This window comes from Lissotriton helveticus, chromosome 5_1 (assembly GCF_964261635.1).
Source record: "Lissotriton helveticus chromosome 5_1, aLisHel1.1, whole genome shotgun sequence".
Taxonomy (NCBI): Eukaryota; Metazoa; Chordata; class Amphibia; order Caudata; family Salamandridae; genus Lissotriton; species Lissotriton helveticus.
The window spans coordinates 654197076-654222923 of NC_136065.1; positions in this window are offsets into that span (position 1 = coordinate 654197076).

The window sequence follows — 25848 nt, forward strand, 5'->3', positions numbered from 1 at the left end:
CCACCTCCCCCCTTTCAGATCTGAGGCCTCCGAAGTCATCTGCGGCGTGTCACAAGGATCATCACTCAGCCCCACCCTCTTCAACGTGTACAATAGCCCCCTCGCTGCCATCGCACGCCAACACAGCCTCAACATCATCTCCTACGCCGACGACACCCAGCTGATCCTCTCCCTCACCAACGACCCCGCCACTGCCAGATCCAACCTACACGAAGGGATGAAAGAGGTAGCCGAATGGATGAAGAACAGCCGCTTGAAACTGAACTCAGACAAGACGGAAGTCCTCATCCTTGGACCATCACCGTCTGCCTGGGACGACTCCTGGTGGCCCCCGGCCCTAGGCAGCGCACCCAAACCAACGGATCACGCACGCAACCTGGGCTTCATCCTGGACTCCTCCGTGTCGATGACCAGACAAGTCAACGCTGTCTCGTCTTCATGCTTCAACATTCTACGCATGCTCCGAAAGATTTTCCGATGGATCCCCACCGAAACCAGGAAGACGGTCACCCAGGCACTTGTCACCAGCCGACTAGATTACGGAAACACCCTCTACACCGGAACCACAGCCAAACTGCAGAAAAGACTCCAACGCATCCAGAACGCCACCGCACGACTCATCCTGGACATCCCACGCCACAGCCACATCTCCGGACACCTGAAAGACCTGCACTGGCTCCCCGTCAGCAAAAGAATCACTTTCTGCCTCCTCACCCACACACACAAAGCCCTCCACAACCTAGGCCCCAGGTACCTCAACGACCGCCTGACCTTCTACACTCCCGCCCACCAACTACGATCGACGAGCCACGCACTCGCCGCCATTCCACGCATCCGAAGAGCCACCATGGGAGAAAGATCCTTCTCCTACCTGGCAGCCAAGACCTGGAATTCACTCCCCATCCACCTCGGTCTTACCCAAGACCACCTCTCCTTCAGGAAGCAACTCAACACCTGGCTGTTCGAGCAGTAGCGCCCCCCCCCCCCAGCACCTTGAGACCCTCCGGGTGAGTAGCGCGCTATACAAATTTCTTGATTGATTGATTGATTGATTGATTTACAGGGCTTCCTGGCATATTGAGACCATTGACATGGGCCCGGTTATTGGTGCTGGGTTGCTTGGCCTATCTATTAATAGTCACTCTGGGGCTATTTTCACGGGGATTATTTGTTATAGACTGCCCGGGACCTTTAGTATCCAGCAACAACAGTCGTTGCTTACCACCATTACCAATATGGCTGCCTCCCACAATAAACTGATAGTCCTAGGAGATTTTAACTTGTGGTTGAATGGCTCCTTGGATGCGGGGCTGCTCAACCTTCTCCACTCCTGTGAAAGTATTGGTCTCCACCAATATGTTATGGGAGCCGCTCACAGGACAGGACATCGGCTTGATTTGATTTTCTCGGTCCCCCAGCTAGCGTATCTGAGTGAAATTCTGCCCATGGATTGGACTGATCATTTCCTTCTCAAGTTTTATGTTAATAGCAGTGGGGCCCGAACACAGGTACAAGGTGCTACCACTGAATTTATGTGTAGGGACTGGAAAGCCCTTGGGCGGTTGAGAACTACTGATGCAGTATTTAAGGTTGGAGACAGTTTTTCCCCAGATTATCAGGTTGATGAGAACTACGCTTCATTGTGTTTTAGGATTACCACGAGGGTAGACTCTCTTGCCCCGCTAAAAAAACGCAGGTACAAGGGCAGAGCCTCGGCTCCTTGGTTTAATGATTCTTTAAGGGCTTTAAAACTAGCCTGTAAACAGGCCGAAAGTAAATGGAGGCAAGGCTATACAGACTCTAGCAGACTGCTCTGGAAAGCTAAAATTTCCGAATATAAGGCCCTGATTCATAAATCCAAAGCCGACTACTTCTGCTCCACGATTTGTACTGCGGCAAACAGCTCTAAGAGCATCTTTCAGATTCTGAACGGTCTAACTAGCCCTGACTGTTCTAAAAAGTCGACTCCCCCTACGCAGGCTCTTTGTGATAACCTGGCTTTGTTTTTCAAGGAAAAAATTGATGCCATTATTTATGATCTCAGTACCACTTCTGACCCAACCTGCTCCATTAGTCAAGGGGATGTATGTGCAGAGGACGGGGATGGGTGCCCTGGTTGGCAGCCTGCTGATCTACTCTCCGAGTTTCCCCCCATTACGGAGGAGGACCTCGGCAGGCTCGCTCGGGGTATTTCATCGGGATCACCTCTGCACCCTATTCGTCATAAAATTTGGAAAGACTATGGAGATTAATTATTTCCTACCCTCTGTAGGATTTGTAATCAATCGCTGGCTAGTGGTACTGTTCCTGCATCCTGGAAACAGGCCCTGGTATCCCCGCTTTTAAAAAAACCTTCCCTGGACCCGGAATGTCTAAAGAATTATAGACCAATCTCCTTGTTACCGTTCCCTGCAAAAATCGTTGAACGTTGGGTGTATACATTGTTTGCATTATTCCCTACAATTATTTTGCAATTTATTTTGGTTGACCCTATGTATTTTACCATTACCTGAATGAGAGTGGTGTGAATGTGATATGCTTGTTGAGTGATGAGATGGTTGAAATTACATTTTTTATTGTTTAGTGTCCCAAGTTCTTGTCTGTGAAGAATATAATCTGTAAAGATGTACTAAAAGAGAAAAGATGTCCGATGTTTAAATCATTGTGAATAAATAGCTATTTAAATAGCAATAATCCCAGGTATTGAACTGACGTCTGTACTTTGGTGAAAGTAAGTGTTTGAAAAGAATATATCAGCACTGGCATTCCTCCTTTGTTGTTGCGGACAATAAGTTGAGCATGGAAGCTCAGGTGGCGAAAACTGTGTCCTGCTGTTTTGCCCTCATTAGGTCCCTTCGAGAGATCCTACCGCTACTTCCCTTACAGGCCAGAGCTTTGGTAGTCAGATGCACCATTTTGAACAGACTCGGCTATTGTACCGCCCTCTTGCTTGAGTCACCGAGTCTGCTGTTAGACAGACTTTAAAGAATCCAGTCTACTGCCGCCAAGCTGGCTCTTGGTTGGCCTAGAAGATCCTCTGCCTCAGCGGCGTTGGCTGAACTCCATTGGCTCCCGCTTAGGCAGAGAATATCTTTCAAATCCCTTTGCCTGGTTTTCAAAGCCCTTCATGGGCTTGGGCCTAGCTCTCTGCAAGCCAAATTTGTCGGGTACACCCCAACTAGAGCACTTCGCTCAGCAACTGCATGTTTGGTGAGAGTAACCAGATTTAAGAAAGCTAGGGCTGGGGGTAGATCTTTTGGAGTCGCTGCTGCCAAACTCTGGAACAGTCTGCCCTTGGAGATTCGTCAAACGGAGGAACTACTCCTCTTTAGGAAACGTGTTAAAACCTGTCTGTTTCCGAAGGTTTAACCTGTTGGGACCTTTCTGTCACATCCTCTGTTCGCCACTTTTGTGGAGCTTTAGCGCCAGGATGCCTGTAAGGTGATAGTTGCGCTTTATAAATCTCCTAAATAAATAAATAAATAAAAATGACAAACTATAGAAAACATATTTAAAAACTCTACCCACGGGGGTCATGCAAAGCTGTAATGACGTGAATACCTGTGGCTCGGAGCATTCAACCTGAAATCTGACCCTGGATTTGCACATCGGACTATCAAAAGGGAACAGCCACATGTAGAACCACCAGCTTTATTAGACAGCCATTTTGGTGCACTGTTGCCATCGTTCAGAGACCCTGCCGGCAGACTACAAATGGCAAGAAACAAGATGGCGCCCAAGTTGGCCTGAGGCTCACTGAGGACAAAAACTCAGTCCCTACCGGGGACTGGGAGCGTCCAGGAGAGGTGCGGGGCCGGCGGTGCTGAGAGCGGCCCTCCTGCCAATGCTGTGTTTGCGTGTGCAGTCGGTGAAAGTTGCTGCAAGGACGCTGGGCTGGCGCGACCTGTAACAAAGGGAGTCTTGGCACTTTTGGAGCTGCAGCCGCTCCCACTGATGGGCAGTGGTGCGCCGAGTGGCCCTAGATAGAAGTTGAGGACTTACACAAGTGAGGGAGTGTTAGGTGTATTCTCCCTGTGCCCCCTCGCACTTCCCTGAGGCAGGCACCATGAATGGACTGGGAGGGAGATGTGCATGATCCCCTCACTGAAAGGTGCCAGGAACCTCTGAGGACTCGTGAATAACTCTCCCACACCCACACACCTGGAGCAAACAGCTGGGGAACTCACTGTCTAGTGCTTCATAATGGTAAAGGAGAACACCCCCAAGCCAACTTCCATGCAAACCAGCCTGGATAGATTCACCCGGGGTTGGCACCCTCAGTGAAGGAGGAGCAAGAGGCAGGCTTGCAATCCTGTGATCCCACTCTGCAGGACTACATGAAGGCAATCCAGAACATCCAAACTTTGGTGGAATCCAAGATAGATGGGGTGTCAATGGACCTGAGTCTGGTGCGAGCTGACCTGCAAAAGGTCACTGGCAGGGTCACGCAGATTTAGACTCCAGCAAAAGGGACGAATCAGGAGGTAACCATACTACACAAGAACATAGAACAGCTACTCCATCAGACAGAGGCACTGGAGGTCCACGCAGAGGATGCTAAGGGATGTTCCTACAGGAACAGCATACATTTGGTGGGCCTGCCCGAAAAAGTGGAGAGGGAATGCATGGAGCTGTATTTAGAGAAATGGGTAACAATGGACTTCAAGCCACAAGGGCTATCCAGGTTTTTCTCCATTGAACAAGCAAATCGGATGCCGGCAATTCCACCCCACTGGAAGCGCCGCCTAGGAATATCATATATCACCTCCTCAATTAGTGAGACCTGGATGCCCTCCTACAGGAAGCCCTGGTCCGCAAAGACATGTGCATAGGAGACACTTCAGGAATAAAAGGTGCAAAAACAATGACGATCCATCAACATTTTTTAAAGAAGATGCAGAGACCTGAACTTTTAAATATATAATTTTTTTCCTAGTGAGACTAAAGATTTTGCTTGGGAATAAGACCCGCTTTTTCACAGATCCTCAGCAAGCATGGGACTGTCTGGAGACCCTGGATAAGCACAGAACTTTAAGGCAGATCCGAGTCGAGGGACGCAGGGAGAGCAGAGTGACGTGGATACCAACAGCACTCAAGAAGTGGTGCAGCAACACAGAGATGATGTGTAAAGGTACTGGGCCGGGGCCATAGTGAGTACATTGACTATAGAGCACAGAACCAATTCCATGCACCCCGGAGGGCGGACAGAGAGGAGCCCCATCTGAGCGGGGCTCCTCCTCCCCAGCTGAGAATGTGACTCCTCCTCCTGGAACTGAGGTTATCGGAGTCCCCTCCTTCTCCAGTTGCATGCAGCCTTCCCGTCGCATTTGCTGCTGATGCTTATACTGGACTGTTCCCATGAGGCACAGGGTCAGAGCTGATTTGCATATAGCCAGTGTCTAACCCAGGGTGGTGTGGAGTGCAAAAAAACAATGGATTTAGGCCCAGATCCTTGTACTGGGGTGAATGTATGACATTGTTCTACATTCTGTCCATCAACTGTGTTTTTTGCAATTTCACCCCGAGTGGGCTGGGGATGTTCAGACGTGAGTCCCAGGCTCTCCACACCACTGGAGTCAAGCTATCCAGGCTGATGAAGGCTGATAGCCAGAAACCGGTCCTTGGATGCTTGATTCCGGTCCGGGAAAGACATGGCTTGGTAGTTCGGACTGGACTGTTCCCATGAGGCACAGGGTCAGAGCTGATTTGCATATAGCCAGTGTCTAACCCAGGTTGGTGTGAAGTGCAAAAAAACGATGGATTCAGGCCCAGATCCTTGTACTGGGGTGAATGTATGACATTGTTCTACATTCTGTCCATCAACTGTGTTTTTTGCAATTTCACCCCGAGTGGGCTGGGGATGCTCAGACGTGAGTCCCAGGCTCTCCACACAACTGGAGTTAAGCTATCCAGGCTGATGAAGGCTGATAGCCAGAAACCGGGCCTTGGATGCTTGATTCCGGTCTGGGAAACACATGGCTTGGTAGTTCGGACTGGACTGTTCCCATGAGGCACAGGGTCATAGCTGATTTGCATATAGCCAGTGTCTAACCCAGGGTGGTGTGGAGTGCAAATAAACGATGGATTTAGGCCCAGATCCTTGTACTGGGGTGAATGTATGACATTGTTCTACATTCTGTCCATCAACTGTGTTTTTTGCAATTTCACCCCGAGTGGGCTGGGGATGCTCAGACGTGAGTCCCAGGCTCTCCACACTACTGGAGTCAAGCTATCCAGGCTGATGAAGGCTGATAGCCAGAAACCGGTCCTTGGATGCTTGATTCCGGTCTGGGAAAGACATGGCTTGGTAGTTCGGACTGGACTGTTCCCATGAGGCACAGGGTCAGAGCTGATTTGCATATAGCCAGTGTCTAACCCAGGGTGGTGTGGAGTGCAAAAAAACGATGGATTTAGGCCCAGATCCTTGTACTGGGGTGAATGTATGACATTGTTCTACATTCTGTCCATCAACTGTGTTTTTTGCAATTTCACCCCGAGTGGGCTGGGGATGCTCAGACGTGGGTCCCAGGCTCTCCATACCACTGGAGTCAAGCTATCCAGGCTGATGAAGGCTGATAGCCAGAAACCGGTCCTTGGATGCTTGATTCCGGTCTGGGAAAGACATGGCTTGGTAGTTCGGACTGGACTGTTCCCATGAGGCACAGGGTCAGAGCTGATTTGCATATAGCCAGTGTCTAACCCAGGGTGGTGTGGAGTGCAAAAAAACGATGGACTTAGGCCCAGATCCTTGTACTGGGGTGAATGTATGACATTGTTCTACATTCTGTCCATCAACTGTGTTTTTTGCAATTTCACCCCGAGTGGGCTGGGGATGCTCAGACGTGAGTCCCAGGCTCTCCACACCACTGGATTCAAGCTATCCAGGCTGATGAAGGCTGATAGCCAGAAACCGGTCCTTGGATGCTTGATTCCGGTCTGGGAAAGACATGGCTTGGTAGTTCGGACTGGACTGTTCCCATGAGGCACAGGGTCAGAGCTGATTTGCATATAGCCAGTGTCTAACCCAGGGTGGTGTGGAGTGCAAAAAAACGATGGATTTAGGCCCAGATCCTTGTACTGGGGTGAATGTATGACATTGTTCTACATTCTGTCCATCAACTGTGTTTTTTGCAATTTCACCCCGAGTGGGCTGGGGATGCTCAGACGTGAGTCCCAGGCTCTCCACACCACTGGAGTCAAGCTATCCAGGCTGATGAAGGCTGATAGCCAGAAACCGGTCCTTGGATGCTTGATTCCGGTCTGGGAAAGACATGGCTTGGTAGTTCGGACTGGACTGTTCCCATGAGGCACAGGGTCAGAGCTGATTTGCATATAGCCAGTGTCTAACCCAGGGTGGTGTGGAGTGCAAATAAACGATGGATTTAGGCCCAGATCCTTGTACTGGGGTGAATGTATGACATTGTTCTACATTCTGTCCATCAACTGTGTTTTTTGCAATTTCACCCCAAGTGGGCTGGGGATGCTCAGACGTGAGTCCCAGGCTCTCCACACCACTGGAGTCAAGCTATCCAGGCTGATGAAGGCTGATAGCCAGAAACCGGTCCTTGGATGCTTGATTCCGGTCTGGGAAAGACATGGCTTTGTAGTTCGGACTGGACTGTTCCCATGAGGCACAGGGTCAGAGCTGATTTGCATATAGCCAGTGTCTAACCCAGGATGGTGTGGAGTGCAAAAAAACGATGGATTTAGGCCCAGATCCTTGTACTGGGGTGAATGTATGACATTGTTCTACATTCTGTCCATCAACTGTGTTTTTTGCAATTTCACCCCGAGTGGGCTGGGGATGCTCAGATGTGAGTCCCAGGCTCTCCACACCACTGGAGTCAAGCTATTCAGGCTGATGAAGGCTGATAGCCAGAAACCGGTCCTTGGATGCTTGATTCCGGTCTGGGAAAGACATGGCTTGGTAGTTCGGACTGGACTGTTCCCATGAGGCACAGGGTCAGAGCTGATTTGCATATAGCCAGTGTCTAACCCAGGGTGGTGTGGCGTGCAAAAAAACTATGGATTTAGGCCCAGATCCTTGCACTGGGGTGAATGTATGACATTGTTCTACATTCTGTTCATCAACTGTGTTTGATGCTTATATTGGGCACAACAAATGTAAACTAAGGGCAGTGAACTCTGCTTTATGGGCGGCTGGCTTTTTTGGGGGGAGAACTTTGTGCTCCACTTGGAGCACTGAGTGCCAATGATGGAGCAAGGATTCGAGGAAAAGAAACTTGCTTGAATCAACCTCTCATTAACAGAAACTAACAAAAAGAAACGATAGATAAAAGAAAATTAACACACACGCAACATCCATACATGGGAAAAATGCTTAAAGCTTGCTTAAATAACAGAGAATAATCTGCTGCCTACTGAAATCCCGCTTGAAACCGAAAATCGATGCATGTGCGTATTAGTGTCGTGCAAGTAACCATGTGATTATCATATGTGAGAAAGAAACTCTCACACATGTGCAATGAGTCACAAACCGTAGGTCTCGAGGCAGCCCGTGCCTGGCATATGCTTGCCTGAGTTTAGAAGCTGTAGCTGCAAATGCTTTTGCTTAACAAAGAAGAAAATAACATGGGATAGTGTAAAAGCGGATGGTGAACAGTGATAATAACATATTTGAGAAAATAACATCAGTTTATGATTCTTTTATTAATAGTGTGCATTTGTGTCGGTTGAGACGTAATACAAGTTAAGTCTGTGCACTGAAAGTTTGGAGTGACCGATCATTGACCAGCTGCCAAGAACCAAGGACGAGATGCCTGAGAACGTTTCTCAACTAAAGAATTATATACATTTGTATCTATTCTGTTTCTTGAACATGTGAGAAAGGAGGTTTTCCTGAAATATGAATAAATTAAATGGGAAGGGTTTATAAAACAAAGAATTAGGGCCATATGTATCAACATACCCTTTTGCGATTTCTTAATAGTGAATTTTAAGGAATCGCTATTTAGAAATCGCAAAATGGTATGTATGTAGAAAATCGCTTTTTTTTAGCAATTACTTAAGATTCCTTAATTGCGATTAGCAAATTGCTAATCGCAATACAGGAATAATTTCCCATTCATTTCTATGGGCCAGGAGGCCCATAGGAATGAATGTGAAATTATTCTCAATTTATGATTCGCAATTTGCTAATCGCATATTGAGAATAATTTCAAGGGTGCAGGGGTGTCTCAAGAACACCCTGCTGCACCCCTGAAAATGACATGTGTGCACATATGGCGCACATACATGCCCTAAGGGCATGTATGAGTGTCACATGGCATCTTTGGATTTTTAAAAAAATGCATTTTTAAGAGAATTCGCAACTTACCACCAACTAGAAGTTCGTGGTAATGTGTGATTCCTTAAGGGCATTTTGGATTTTTTTTTCTTGATACATTGCTTTTAAGGAATCACAAAATATGCGATTCCTTAAATGCAATCGCAAAATAAGGAATGGCAAATTTTGCGATTCCTTATTTTGCACCCAAATTGTTTCATACATACCATTTTCCGAAAATGGGTTCGCAAACGCCGAAATTCTGCAAATGTTGGCGTTTGCGAACCCATTTCGACTTGATACATATGGCCCTTAGTTAAGAAATAAAGAATGACAGCATCAGGTGATGACAATTCCCGTACCCATGCCCAATCGCAGTCCAGGATTCCTGAATACTTGCAACTTTGAGGGTGGGATATGCAGAAGTAAAGGGTATAACTAGAGTAACTTAAGAAAAGAGTAGAGAGACTTGCGGGTTTTGAGATTGATGCAGATGTCGATGCTAAATGAGGAGGGGCAAAAACTGCTACTGGAGAAGAACAGACTGGGAAGATTCTATACTGAAAGACAGCCTGAGTAGTTTGAAGAATTGCGGAAGAATATCGAGGACGGAGAGAGTGTGAGAGAGGGATGAGCTCCGGTGTGTCGGGTTCTAGAGAAGTGTAGTAAGTATAATCCTATCCTGCCCTTGCTCTATAGTCTTTGTCTCCTGACTCTTTATCAGGTGACCTCCACCAGTCCTTTTGGCCAGGGGTTGGGTTTCTCATTTCATCACTCTGTAATTATATTTCTGTCTTAAATTTGCATAACGTTCTTGCAAATGTATGATATAGTATGTCTTTTGTCTCTCCATCTATCCACTCCCAATGCATTGAATTGTTGAATAGAATTATAAATCAATGTATTTGATAAATGAGTTTTTCTCTCCCATGACAGTTGATGGAGTTTGCACTGTGAATCTGTATAAATGAGCGTTCATTCTTGAATGAGTTATTAGATAAAAATCCATTGAATCATACTCGGAGTCTGTGATTAGTTTATGAAAGGCTGTAAGTTAAGCTAGTTATAATTGTTAATATCACCATCAACTACTCGACTAATGGTCCTTTGACTAAAGGAAGAGTGTTGAACTGTGAAGATTAGTTAGGTATTGACTAATCAAGGTCAAAGAAATAAAAGTTGACCCCCGGCGGAACAGCCAGGAAACTTGAATTTGCTTATGCGGCCCAGTGTGAAATTATTGTTGAGTGTGAAATTTATTTCCCTGGCCTTCCGCTGGATCAATTTTTCAGGTAGCAGAGTGATGGTTATAATCGATTAGTTTGGTGATGATTGATTATTGGTTATTGACTATTGTTCCGACTTATTAAGTTCATGTTTAACACCAAGGGGCCCATTATGATGTTGGGCGGATTGCCCCCGCCAGGCTGGCGGTAGCCACCGCCAGCCTGGCGGGGGCAATCCGCCCGACATCCACACTCTTTTTCCCCCTGCCAAATTAGTATGGCAGGGGGGACCTCGGCGGACGGAAAGAACATCCGCCGCTTTTCCACCCAGGTCGCCTTGCGGCCGGGGCGAAAAAGGAATAATATGGAGGCGGTGTCTATCAGACACCGCCAGCCATATTATGATGGGCATTTTTCAATGCCTTTCCGTGGTGGCAATGCTGCCACGGAAAGGCAAACGGTCTTCACTTTGGGGATCCCCTGCGGGCCCCCAAAGTGAAGGAGGGGTGTGGGTGCACACGGGGGGTGGTACCTGTGGTACCCCCCTGCATTTGCATATACAATGTGGTAGGCTCCGCGCGGTGCTTGCCGCATTGTGTATGCAAATGCATACATGCATTTATGGCATTGTGGCGGGCGGTGCAGAGAGCACCGCCCGCCACAATGTTATAAATGCAGGATGCGGCCGGCACTGTGGTGGCCGCATCCTAATTCCACCCACGAGACCACCGCCCTTATGGCGGGTGGTCCTGAGTCCCGATAGGATGGCGGGCGGACTAAGTCTGCCCGTCATCCTAATGACCCCCTTAGAGTTAGTGTCAAATTTTATGTTGTCTGGAAGCACAGGTACAGAGATACCTGGGAATCCCGGGAATGGAATTTAGAAGAGTGTGGTAAATGGAACTCAAACTGCAGAAGGTTACTTGTCTGTTGTCGTAATACTGAGAAGCTATGGAGGGCTGGCAGTATTACATTAGGGACTATATTGTATAAAAGTAGAGTGTGAATGACAACAGAGGACCCGCCTGTGAAACTTTGGCCTTATCCCTCGAGAAGTAGCAGGTCCTCCCCGAGCTTAAGTGAAGAGTAAACAGTGGTTTTTACTCATAGTGACATGAAGGAATGTTCTCTTTGTAGCGAGTGGAGAAACTATCTTTGTTTAGTGGAGCAGACAGAGTAGCGCTGTTTTTACGTTGTTACTAACAAGAATATTATAACAAAAGACGAAAACAGACATTGTTGTATTAACTTGTGAAGAGAGGGTCAGTAGACGGACCCGTACTGACGTCACAAAGAGCCGCGCTGGTATTGGTTGAAGCAGCGGGTGTGAGAAGAGCTGCAGATTGTAAAGGGAGGGTCAGTAGAAGGAGTAATACTGACGTCACAAGAGCCGCACTGGCATTGGACAGACAAATGGGTGTGTTGTAAGCCCTGATTGGTTATTAGACTGGTAGCGTGCTGTTATTGGGTGAAGAAAGAAATAAGTAGTAAGCATCGATTCGAGTGTTGGTGTGAGTCGCGTAAGCATTGGATGAGGGTTAAATAATACGTTTAGTGAAAATACGGAAGAGTTTTGGGATTTTGTCAAGTGAATTCAATAAGAGAACGAGAAAATGAAGTTGATTAATAAGATCAAGAATTTCTTTAAGAAGGACAAGCTCATAATAACTAGGGAGGGAATTCTTATGCTAGCTCCTAACACACCGGCTTCCTATACAATGATGCGAAGTCTATATCATACGTGTGTATGGTTGGAAAATTGGGTAGAATATACGAAAGATGATGGTGTTTTAGCTTTTCCTGAACAAGGTACATTTAATGTAAGAGTTCTTCAGAGTTTGAGAAATAGGATGAATTCTATGGAACCAAATTCTAGGTTACCACAGTATGAGGCTCTGGAAGAATGGCAAGCTGAGGCATTTCAGTGTGAGAAATACAGAGGGGGTATGAGAATCAATAGATGATTTTTACCCAGATACCCATTTGACACACAAGGAGATTAAAGGAAAAGATGGAGAAGGGCTCTAGTAACAGAAGGTTTGTATCCAGTGTTGGTGACTAATGATTAAGAAGGGAGCAAATGTAAGGAGAAAATGAAACACATAAGTACGACAGGTATAGCATGTAATGAAATGTATGATGAATCATTAGAGGATATTTTAACAAAGAGACCTCTGCCTTATCAGGAGAGTGCCAGAGATACAACTCCAAGTACCCCCATGATAGGAACCCCATTGGTTCCACAAGTCCTATATGATCCAACAGTTATTCGAGCATCACAGGAAAAAGAAAGGGATGCATTTAATAAAACTAAAGGAGAAATAATTCAGGAATTTAATCAGTTAGGCTTAAATGCGGAAGCCCTGACAGTACCAGTAACAATTGGTCCTGTTATCCTATTGTATGGTGATAAACGAAATACACTCAAATCACAAAATATAGTAGTCACACAGAGTAGTGCTAGAAAAGAGATAGACATGTTAGAAGATCAGACTAGTGAGAGTGAATCAAATGTTTCATTGTTAGATCTCCCAAATATTGAGGCTGTGACTGAAACTTCGAAAAGAATTTCACCCATTGATGCAAGAAGGAAAGTACCAACTGTCACTTCAGTGGCAGGAAATTCTACTGGATTTTCTCCTGAAGATCTGGAGGAATGGGCAAAAGGATTAGAAAAGTAGAAACCCAAAACTATAGAGGTAAGCAAGTTAAGGGTGGATTTAGAAGAAATGATCATTGATACAATAAGTCTTGATAAACTAGGTTCATGCGAAGATGAAGAGTTGTTGTTTTTATGCAAGAGTATAACGTGGAGGATAAAGAATTTGTTTGAGAGAATTACAGAAGTAGCATTAGAGTTCGGAATAGATATCGAAAAATCAAAAGTTGTACAAAAACATTATAGAGCAGAATTTACTGAAAAGTAATTAGAGAGCTTGAATGTGTCAGGAAGAGATTGAAGATAAAGTAATTTATACATCTTTTGAAGAAGTGGGGAGATGTAGATTGATGGGGAAGTAGATGGACAAAGAAAAGAGAGGAAGCAGTTACGAAAGAGGTGTCTACATTTTCATTCAGAGAAGTAGAGAAGGTTGAAAAGATGTGTCCAATGAGGGAAGTTCCAGGTGATGGATATGTTCATGTTCCGTGGAGCAGACAGGATATTTTGTCTTTTACAAATGATTTCCCTAGGTTGAGAGAGAAACCTATTGAATCGTACAAGCAGGAAAAGTGGTTTATTAAAGTTTCAAAGATTCTGTTGAATGATTTGAATGGTCTGTTTGACATAGTGGTACCAACTGATTTGTGGACAGAGTGTAAAATTACAGTTGACTGGGCAATGTTAAAAGGACAAAATTCAACATGTTTAGTCTTGTGTTGTTTTTTGCGTTCTGAATTATTGTTATTTATATATTGTCTTTGTATATATATATTGTTTTGTATTGAATTTTGTTCTTTTAACATGGGCCTCTGCCTATCTATTGGCAGCATTGATTAGAGATATCAAATATGTTTCAATGTACATAATTGTGATTTCATTATCTTTTTGATACCAATAAAATATGAAAGAATAAATTGCTGTAATGTTCTAATAATCTGCGGGACAACTATATATATTATGTGGATGAATCACCCATAATAGGATTGTTACAGGAGGAAGATTTTGTTGTTTAGCTTATGACATTGATGCAAAGCATAAAATGTTAAAGGAAAAAATGATGAGGGAACAAGTGAAGATGGCAGAGCACCAAGAAGCAAATTCTGGTTCTCAAAATGATAAGCAGATAAATGGACAGAATCAGAATAGTCACGTTTTGAATGAAAGCAAAGGAAAAGGAAGAATGAGTAGAGAAGAAGCAAGAAAGAAATATCCTTGTCATGGGTGTGGAAAGCTTGGACATTGGAAGAACAAGTGTAGAAACATTCAACAGAATAATGGGGTAAATCAAATTTTAAATCCACAGATGCAGAATGGGGTGGTTGTGAATCAACAACAACAGCAGCAGATAGTTACTCCTCAGTTACAGATGACTCAAGCCCCTTTGCCCAACAATGTGAATGCTCAGGTGCAGAGATACAGTGTGAACACCGGATTCCAAGGAGAAAGTGGTAAGAATACACAGACTGTTCAACAATTTTGGATGCAGAGTGGTGCAGATGAATAGGGAATGTCGCAATGACGGTGCATAAGGGGGGAGAAGGAGTGCGTACTTGGCGCATCCTTGGAGGTAGATCAGTCAGGTCCATTTATTGATGGGAAGGTTGAAGGCAATGATATTACTTTCCTAGTGGATACTGACGCTACCCGTTCTACTGTAAGAATAGCAGAAATCCCAAACCTACCCCTCTCTGGAGAAACTATCCAAGTTGTAGGACTCTCAAATAAGCAGATTAGGACCCTAGTCACGAAACCCATAGAAGTTAATATTGGAAATTTCAAAGACATGCATCGATTTGTGGTATGCGACTCAAGTCCAGTGAAACTATTAGGTGGGCACTTGTTGTGCAAGATGAATTGCATCATCTTTTGTACGCCTGATGGTGTGGCTTTCCAAACGCCAGATGAAGATTTCGCTTTTAAGATGATGCTAGCTAAACAGGGAACAGAAGTGGATGAGATGTTTTCACTTCTTACTGAAAATTATTTGCCGGAAGAGTTGAAGAAACAGTGAGGTCAGATGTATGGGATTTTACAGGAAAAGAAATTGGTTTGATGGCAAAGGTATACCCCATCAAAGTTATGGTAAAGGAAGGTGCCATATACCCAAACACACAACAATACAGAATGAGCCCTGAAATAAAAGCAGGAGTTGCCCTAGTAATTGACCAAATGACTAAACAAGGAATATTAAAAGAAATATTGGGCAGCCCTTGCAATTCGCCAATCATGGGACTCAAAAAGCCTAGTGGAAAATATAGAATAGTGCAAGATTTGAGGAAAATTCATAAAATAGTAGTGCCATGTTGTCCTGCAGTACCAAACCCTGAAGTGATTCTTTATCAGATACCATGGAATGCTCATTGGTATACTGTGATTGACTTGTGCCAAGCATTCTTTTTAATTCTATTGCATCCGGATAGCCAATATCTTTTTGCTTTCCGGTGTTTTGGCATGGTGCCGAGTTCCTCAAGGGTACTCTGAAAGTCCATCGATATTCAATCAGATTTTATAAAACAAATTGGAGACATAGGTATTGCCAGGAAACTCAGTCTTGGTTCAGTACATTGATGACCTATTGGTGGCATCAAAGACAAGAGAAGCTTGTGTCACTGACACAATAGCTTTACTGAACCATTTGGCAGAAGGAGGACACAAGGTGTCCCCAGAGAATTTACAGTTTTGTAAACAAGAAGTTCAATATCTTGGACATAAGATAGAGAAAAAAGTCAGAAAGGTGACACCAGAGAGAATAAAGGTGATTCGACAAATGAGTAAGCCTAAAACCAAAAAGGAAGTGCAAATGTTTTTGGGAGTGGTTGGATATTGTCGTCAATGGATAAGTGGATTTTCACTGCTGGCAAAACCTTAAATAAGGTTGACACGAAAAGAGATGATAGACCCGATTGAGTGGGGTGATGAAAGTGAAAAGTTGTTTGTGTCAGGCCACAGCATTAGGAATGCCAGACTTTACGAAAGAATTTGCATTGTTCTGTTGTGAAAGAAAAGGGTGTGCACTTTCAGTGTTATCCCAGAGACATGGATTGTCTCCACGTCCTGTAGCATACTTCTCTGCTACCCTTGATCCAGTGGCCGCAGCATTACCTGGCTGTTTAAAAGCAGTAGCTGCTACTTGTATGAGTCTGGAGCAGAGTGAATTGATTGTGATGGGACATCCTGTCAAAGTATACATGCCACATTCAGTTGAGATTCTCTTAACAAGAACTCATACTCAACATTTGACCCCTAAGTGACTAAGTATGAAAGAGTAATCTTGGGTGCTGAAAATGTAAGTGTGACAAGATGTACCATGGTGAATCCAGCAACCTTGTTGCCTGACTTCTATTGTGAAGAAGTGAAAGAGGAAGTTGATCATGATTGTCTGGACGTGACAGAGATGTGTACACAGCCAAGGCTCGATCTCTTTGATGTTCCACTGGAAAAGTCAGATGTTGTGCTTTTTGTTGATGGGTCATGTTTAAGAAGGAAGAATGGAGAACTGACGTCTGGTTATGCTGTATGTACTGTGTCGGGTATCATAGAAGGTTCATATCTAAAAGGAATCAAATCTGCTCAAATAGCTGAATTGTTTGCATTAGCGAGGGCTTGTAAATTTGGGAAAAAATAGAGAGTAACCATACTTACAGACAGTCAATATGGTTTCGGGGTTGTACATGATTTCGGCCAATTGTGGCTACAGAGGGAATTTCTGACTTCTTCAGGATCTTCCATAAGAAATGGCAAAGATGATAAAGCACTATTTGAAGCATTACAATTGCCAAAGGAAATTGCAGTGGTCAGGAAATGATTATGTGACATTGGGTAATCGGTACGCAGACCAAGTGGCACAATTTTGTGATAGAAATACAATATCTTTGAACAGAGGGATGGAAAAAGAAGTTACCATTTGCCAACAAATGTTTTTCTCTGCTTTTGAAACATGGGATGAAGTTAGGCATTTACAAGATGAGGCAGACACGAAAGAAAAAGAACGATGGATCAAAACAGGTTGCACCAGAAGAGCTGACGTTGAAGTGTGGGTGTGTCCAGAAGGTAGACCAATAATGCCAGAGAGCTTGTTGTCCCAAATGGCTAATGTATATCATGGAATTGCACACATCCGGAAGGATGCCATGATCAGACAATTCAGACAGATATGGTTTAATCCCAAGTTAAGAGTTGTTGCAGAGAGCCTCTGCCAAAGATGTTTGACCTGCCAACTGTAAAACCCGGGAAGGAAAACAATAGTTAGTTGGTGAAAAATTGAAAAGGCAGAGGGACCGTTCACAAGATTGCAACTAGACTTCTTAGAGTTGCCACCGTGCAACGGTTTGAAGTGTGCCCTTGTCATTATTTGTCTGTTTTCTCGGTGGGTAGAAGCCTATCCCACAAGAAGAAACGATAGCCTCACTGTTGCTAAACTACTGTTAAGAGAGCTTATACCGAGATTTGGGGTTTCAGTCACTTTGGAATCAGATAGAGGAACTCATTTTAATAATGAGATAGTTAAATTGATTTTTGAAGCTTTCAAAATTGAACCGAAGTTACATAGTGCCTACCGACAAGAAGCATCTGGAGTGGTTGAGCAGCTAAATGGCACAATAAAATCCAGGTTAGGAAAAGTGTGTGCATCCACTTCACTGAAATGGCCTAATGCTTTGCCTATTGTATTGATGAGCCTAAGAAGCATTCTTGATCGAAGAACAGGATTAAGTCCTCATGAAATCCTCATGGGAAGAGCAATGAGACAAGCATTCATACCTGGAAACAAATTGATGAACATAACTGATGATTTAATATTGGACTATTGCAAAGGACTGACTGATCTGGTACGTTCTGTGCCTCACCAGGTTGGAGAAGATCCAAATGCAGCACAGCCAAATCAAGCTCATTATCTTTGTCCTGGAGACTGGGTCATGATAAAGAAGCATACAAGGAAGTCGTGCTGGGAACCCAGGTGGAAAGGACCTCATCAAGTCATATTGGTCACGACAACAGTAGTAAAGTGTGCTGGATTTCCAAATTGGATCCACGCCAGTCATGCTCAAAAAGTCCCAAGTCCACCTGATTGACCGAAGCAGCAACTGGTAGAACAAAGAAAAGAACCTGAAGCTGAGAGTTGTGAAGGCGAACAAATCAGAGAACCAGACTCTGAAGAACACATTGACAACGAACAACCAAGTACAAGTCAAGTAGAGTGGGCACCAGTTACTGGGACTGAAGAGACTGCTGTAAAGACCAGAAGAGAGCTTGAATTTGAGAGCCCAGAACAAAGTAAGCAAAATCCAGAAGAATCAATTGCAGAAATCCCAGATACAGCCAAGTCAGAAAAACAAGAAGAGCTCATTGCAGAAAACTCAGATCAAATTCAGTTGCAAGAAGAAGAAGGGAAGTCTATTGCCAAAGTTTCAAATCAAGCTCAGTTAGGGAAAGAGAAAGGCAGTACAGACAAAAAGAGTTAGAAAGGGAGATCACTGGCCCAGTGGAGTAAAAACTCTGAGAAACATTCTAAGAAGAAAAACAGGGAAAGAGCTAGAACAAGTAAACGAGGTATCAAGTCAGGCTGAACAAGAACAAACAAGAAGAAGATCATTAAGATTGTCAAAAAGAACAAGGGCACTGAATAGAAAATATAAAGCTCCAGAGTGGACATACATAATATTGGAAGATTTTAAAGACTCTTGATCTAACAGATGAACCAGAGAATAACAAAGTTGGCCGATCCGATGAAAGGAATCTGAGACCACCTTAAAGAAAAGACTTTTTTACAAAGTGTGGACTCATTGAAAAGTTATCAAAAGGAGAAAAGATCAAGAGGAAAAGGACTGACCAGAAGTTGAAAGCCTTTGAAGTGTGGGATCACACAAACATTTTGCATATTTTATTGTAGAATAAAATTAAATTTAGAATTAATTTCAGAACATAAAAATGGCAGAAGTAAAGATGACTGAACATCCGAAATCTAACTTAAAACTGCGATGTGTTAAATGTTGTCCATGTAATATTACAATATTAATATTGATGTGTTTGTTAATAACACTTGTGATACCTGCCCTAATGATAATTAATAATCAGAATGACACAAATGTAAGTGAAAGGGTAAGTGTGGTTACTAAGAGAACTACTACTACTGAATTAACACAAGTGGATACAAGCATGTATTATCATGATAAATCAAATAGTATTTTATCATTGAATGTAATCACCAAACTTCTTTATCATTATGTGGAGACTATGGAAGTGAGTGATTATTATGTTTGCATGAAAATACCTACATCTGTCTCGGAGGGTATGGCATAACACCACCTTCGATTAACTTGTGGTGTGTCCTGTAGCATTGTAACTAGTTTGTTTTATGTTACTTGTAAGTTGCAATATTTCTATAGTAACATGGATTTAGTATTTTCCTTTTTTTTATTGAGGGTTAAAGTGCAATAGAAGAGTTATACAATTAAATAGACACATATAGAGCAATAAAAGTTGATACAATGATATGATGGCGAAGGTAAAAACAATTCAAGATAAATAGAAACAGATAAAAACAGATGTACAATTCATGATGTGGGAATAAATTCATTAAGGAAAATACTATACAGATAATGAATACTAACTTCAAATCATATTCTGGTTCTAGCCTCCCTCCATTTCAAAACAGGAGCCCAAAGGCATTTCCCCATCTCCCGCTTTTTAACTCCTTTGAATTCATATAAGCAGGACTCGATAATATGAATACCCAGGAGTCTCGAGAGCCACATCTGAAAGGAGGGTGCATTTGCATCTTTCCAACCGGCTGAAATCAGTATTTGCAGCACAGCTACTGACATAAAAACAAGAGCTTCCTCATCCTCTTCCAGAGCCAATTTTGAGTCTGTACCCATTAATACTAACGTAGGGGATAGATCGATCTTATGACCTAGCAGCCCCTCCCAGAATTTCATTATCTCATCATTAAGTGAGTCCAGCCTATCACATGTGGCAAACATATGTACTATATCTGCTTGAGGTGAGTTACATCTGGGGCAGTAATCATCGGACCTAACACCCCATGCAAATAATTTGGCCGGAGTATGATACAGATTAAAAACTGTTTTATAGTGCTGGGCGCGTAGATTAGATGCCTGGAAAAGGTTTTTATTCAAGTCAAGAGCGAGGTCTAGATCGACATCGGGGTCGCCGAGTTTAATAGCCCAGGCACTTTCCATTTTCCCGATGTCATCCTGAATCCTCTCTACCAGGTGATTATAAATTACTTTAATCTTTCTACACCCTCTAACCAGGGCCTCAACAACAGGAATATCTACTTTGGGCTTTAATTTAGGTCCTATGCTCCTTAACGTGCGAGCGATTTGTTCATATAGGAACCAATGAGTAGCTGGGATGCCAAACACCTTTTGTAGCTCCTCAAACCCTATAATCTGATCCCCCTCCATGACGTCTTCAATGGCCTTAACCCCAATTTGCTTCCAATCCTGAAGATTCCTATCCGTCCTCAATTGTGGCAGCAAACATGAATTAGCCAAATGAAGGTAGGAATTTACTTTTGGGGCTTTGAAATATTTCAGGATACTTTTCCAAACGGACCAGGCCCCGTATAGAGTCTTATAACGAGCCTTTTTATAGAACCTACGTTCGACTTCACGGAGCAAAAGACCGGTGGCATTCCTGCCCAGCAACATTTCATAGATTGGGGGTGGTCCCTGGATCCCAAAGTTTGAGTTTCCCCCACTAGGTCTAGCATCAGTTTGAAACAGGATAGACATTTGAATTAGGAGGCAGGACCAATGATACAATCTAAGATTAGGGAGTGCCATACCACCCCTTTCCCTTGGCGGTGACATGAAACTAGTGGAGCGTCTAATCTTGCCGTACTCCCATATAAACTTTATAAAGACTGACTCCAACTTATTCATTGTTTTGTCGTCTATGCAAAGGGGGATAGCCCTAAAGAGGTACAAGACTCTGGGGAACATTACCATTCTTAAGGCATTGACCCTGCCTACCAAGGAAAGATGCAATACATCTATTCTTTTCAGTTCTGCCTCTATAGATTTGATTAAAGGGAGGTAGTTCTCTTCTACTATTCTTTCAACTGATGCATTAATTTTTACACCCAAATAAACCGCTGAGTCCATAAATCTAGAATCAGATTTCACAATATTTTTTGAACATATTATTTGAGTTTTCGATTCATTTAGGAGGTACCCAGAACCCAGACCAAAGACCTTCGCCATCTGTACCAAAACAGGTAATGACTGCTGGGGGTTCGTTGTGAGTATAGCCAGGTCATCAGCATACGCTAGAAGCTTATTAACATGTCCATTAAAAATCACGGGAGGAATATTTGGGTTCTCTAAAATTTTCTGGATGAAGGTGTATATATGTAAAGAGAAAAGGATAGGAGAACAGGGACAACCCTGACGCGTCCCTCTCTTTATATAAAATGTATCAGACTTTTCCCCCATAACCGTGACTCTCGTCGTCGGATCCAAATACATAGCTTTGAGCGCTCTAATGATTTTCTCCCCGAAACCTCTTCCTGCTAATATCCGCCAGAGAAAGCCCCAATCAACACGATCGAACGCTTTCTCTGCGTCTAGCAGGATCATGGCGATCTACCCCCCGTGACATCATGGGCGTCAAATAGAGTTATAGCTCTGCATGTATGGTCAGTTGTACCCCGTCCTGGGACAAACCCATGCTGCCACGGGGAGACGAGATCACCTATGATCCTGCCCAACCGCTTGGACCAGATCTTTGAGTAAAGCTTTGTGTCGGTGTTGATCAGAGATATTGGCCGATAGGATCGTGGCTTCTCCGCTGGTTTCCCCTTTTTGTGAAAGATAATGATGTTAGTTTCCCTCCACGAATCAGGTGCAACCCCTGAGTACATAATACCGTTAAATAGGTCGACCAACATTGGAGCGATCTCACGTTCCAATGCTTTGTACACCTCCAAGGGGATCCCATCTGGGCCAGCGGCTTTTCCTGGCACTAGCTCCCGCAATGCAGTCAGGACCTCCTCATATGATATATCTTTATCAAGGTCCGCTCTGGATATCCCATTCAAACAAGGGCCGTTATCTGGGTACTTCTGCTCCTGGTTACTTTCAGTCTTTTCCACATCATACAATTTTTTATATAAATTCTCAAAGACCCTCACAACATCCTTCATTTCCGTATAAGTATTTCCCTCTTCCTCGATACAGGCGATATGATTTTTAGATTTTTCCTGCCTTAGCCGTAGGGCAAGGGCTCTACCGGCTTGCTCTCCTGTTTCATATCTTTTTGCCCTAGAGGCTTGAAAATCCCCTATTGCCCTTTGTGTTACCTCCTTCTGCAGGGCCGCTTTAACAGCAACCAAAACATCATGGCAATATTTCTATAGTAACATGGATTTAGTATTTTCCGAAGTTCCTATTAGAAGAAATATTAATCCAGTACTTAATGCTAGAAATACAGAGCTTATGGGAGAGTTCTTTCTAACTACAAATCCCATAGACATAACCCATGCACATAGAAATAATCTAACATGCCCTCTGCGTGATGAAGAAAATGTTTTTCTAAATTTGGTAGAAGAAAGAAAGCAGGATTTCCAAAAGACAGCAGTTTAGCAAAAGTCTCACATACCTCCATGGGATGCTTTAGAAAGGATTATAAGAAAGACGAGGCTCGTGCTGCAATGCCCCCGGACTTATCGAAACTGCGGAAATTCTGTCTACATAGATTAAAGACTGAATATAACAATATTTTCATTGGTACTAGCGAATGTGAACATACCTTCCGAATAATGGGGGGGATGGGGACTAAAAGGAGGAATTGATCCCGTATTTCCGGGAATCTATTATGTGTGCGATAAAAATGCCTATTATAGATTACCAAGAATTAGAAAAATTTACCCACACCTCCATTAGTTTAGATCAAATTTCCGATCCAAGAATAGGATAAACAAAAATTATTATGTTTATCTCGGCAGTCATTTTTGCCTCTTTATTTTAAATTATTTTGTAGAAAAAGGATATGTATTTAACCACAATAAGAACACATCATCTACCAAACAGAATATCACATTAATACAAAACAATCTGACAATAACTAAATTATTTCATATTGTACATATATCTCCACATATATTGAAAATACATTTAAACACACGGTGAAATTCAATACATAAATACATTACATAACATTAAACATGTAAAAAAAACAGTTTATATGTACATATATTCAATCTCATCAAGTTGCCAACAACTCAGAAAAACCTTTTACACCTAAAGAGCAATTAATCCTAATACTCTAAGTGTTCCAAAGATTTAACAAAGACTTAAATCCCACATAGCCGACGCGTTTCAAGTTCTGGCTTTATGAGTTACCAAACTCTCATCAGGGCTGGATTAGTCTTTTCTTTGACAACTGTTTTTGACAAAAAAACAAAAAATGGAAAATCTTTTTAGAAACGCTTCCCAACTGTCCTTAACAGCTCATTTAATCATTAATTAAATACACAGCCACATACCTGTGTGTTGCCAAAGTGGATTCGTGGCCTTAGAGTTATGTTTCTACGCAGTGGTTGCCAGTCTGCAACAAAATATCAAACCATGAACTCACAGCTCAGCACCTTTCTAGTAGAAACCAATGCCCTGGACCCAACTCAGTTTGGGTTCAGAGAAGGGCACAGCACAAAATCGACCCTGATAAAGTCTACTGAGGAGATAAGGGAGGCGGTGGACAGGGTAGGTAAAGCAGCACTGATTATGCTGGACCTGTCCGCAGCTTTCGATACGGTCCATCACGATGTCTTGATGGACCGTTTGTCAGCCTAGGGTATACATGACAAGGCGCATGATCTTCTAAGATCTTTCTTGTCAGACAGATCGCAAACAGTGGCGCTGGGCAATTTTAATTCTAAACCTTTTTCGCAGCCATGTGGAGTACCTCAGGGGTCCTCCCTCAGCCCACTCTTTTTAATGTCTATGTCTCGTTGCTGGCAGATTTGATCAGGTCTTCTGGTTTCAGCCTGACTTCATATGCTGAGGACATGCAAATTGTGGTGGCTCTACTACCTGGTCTGACAACAGGAATGGGGGACAGGTTCTGCGATTGTATGGAAGCTATCGGGAGCTGGATGTCCCAAAACTGCCTGAAAATGAATTCTGGCAAGACCGAAGTTATCTTGTTCAGTAATGATCCCAACTTTTGGACCCCCAAGGTGGTGGCCTGAAGGTATGGGGACACTTCCTACTCCTGTTAGGACAGTAAAAAACCTTGGAGTCATCATTGACCAAAACTTTAGTGACCAAATCAATGCAGTAGCATCCTCTGTCTACTTTTTAATCAGAATGATTAAGAAAATACCACCCTTTCTGCCCACTACCTGTCAGCCAACTGTAGTTACCGCTCTTATTATGTCCAGACTCGACTACTGCAATAGTCTGTATTTAAATATACAGCAACGCTTTGCGAACAAATTACAGCTACTGCAAAACGCAGCTGCAAGGCTGATTACGGGCACTCCCAAATACGCCCCCATCTCTAAGGAACTGAGGAATCTACACAGGCTGCCAGTTAAGAACCGAGTGCTCTTCAAATCTCCCAATACCGTGTTCAAGGCACTCCACGGAACAGGTACAGACTTTCTGAAACAGAAACTGCAATGGAATATACCCTGTAGAACCTTGCGCTCCGGAGGAGCCAAGCTGGTGACTATGCCATCCGTCAAAAAATCGACATGGGGAGGGAACAGTTTCATGGTTTGGCAGCCAAGGCTTGAAACGAGCTCCCCCCTAGTTTGAGAAAGGCCCCGGATCTACTCACCTTCCGGAGAGGTCTGAAAACCTGGCTTTTCTCCCGCTAGTCCGGGTCCCCTATTACTGTTCTCTGTGAATTAGTGGTTCAGCGCAGGACACATCTGGGTAATTGCCGCGCTTTATAAGTAACAATAACATAACATAACATAACATCGTTAAGAATCCTCCAGCAGTATCCGTTGATAAATGGTCCACTACAGTGGACAATAGATGTATCTTATGTGCATTTAATGTGACCAGTGCATCAAATATATCATCTACTATTTCTGAAAAACTGCTTTTTCTATTTCTTGTTAGGCCTTTACTTACATCACTCATTTCATTGTTCTTAGTAAAGTGGTATACCTTTGGAAATACAATGGCAATATAACAACTGCCATACCATCGTGCTGGTAATCTATAATAATATAAGAAGAAGGGGTTTGGCCCAAAGGGATAGAGGGGGGTAGGGCCTCAATATCAAGAATTAGAAAAATGTACCCACACCTCCATTAGTTTAGATCAAATTTCCGATCCAAGAATAGGATAAACAAAAATTATTATGTTTATCTCTGCAGTAATTTTTGCCTCTTTATTTTAAATTATTTTGTAGAAAAAGGATATGTATTTAACCACAATAAGAACACATCATCTACCAAACAGAATATCACATTAGTACAAAACAATCTGACAATAACTAAGTTATATCATATTGTACATATATCTCCACATATATTGACAATACATTTAAACACACGGTGAAATTCAATACATAAATACATTACATAACATTAAACATGTAAAAAAAAACAGTTTATATATACATATATTCAATCTCATCAAGTTGCGAACAACTCAGAAAAACTTTTACCCCTAAAGAGCAATTAATCCTAA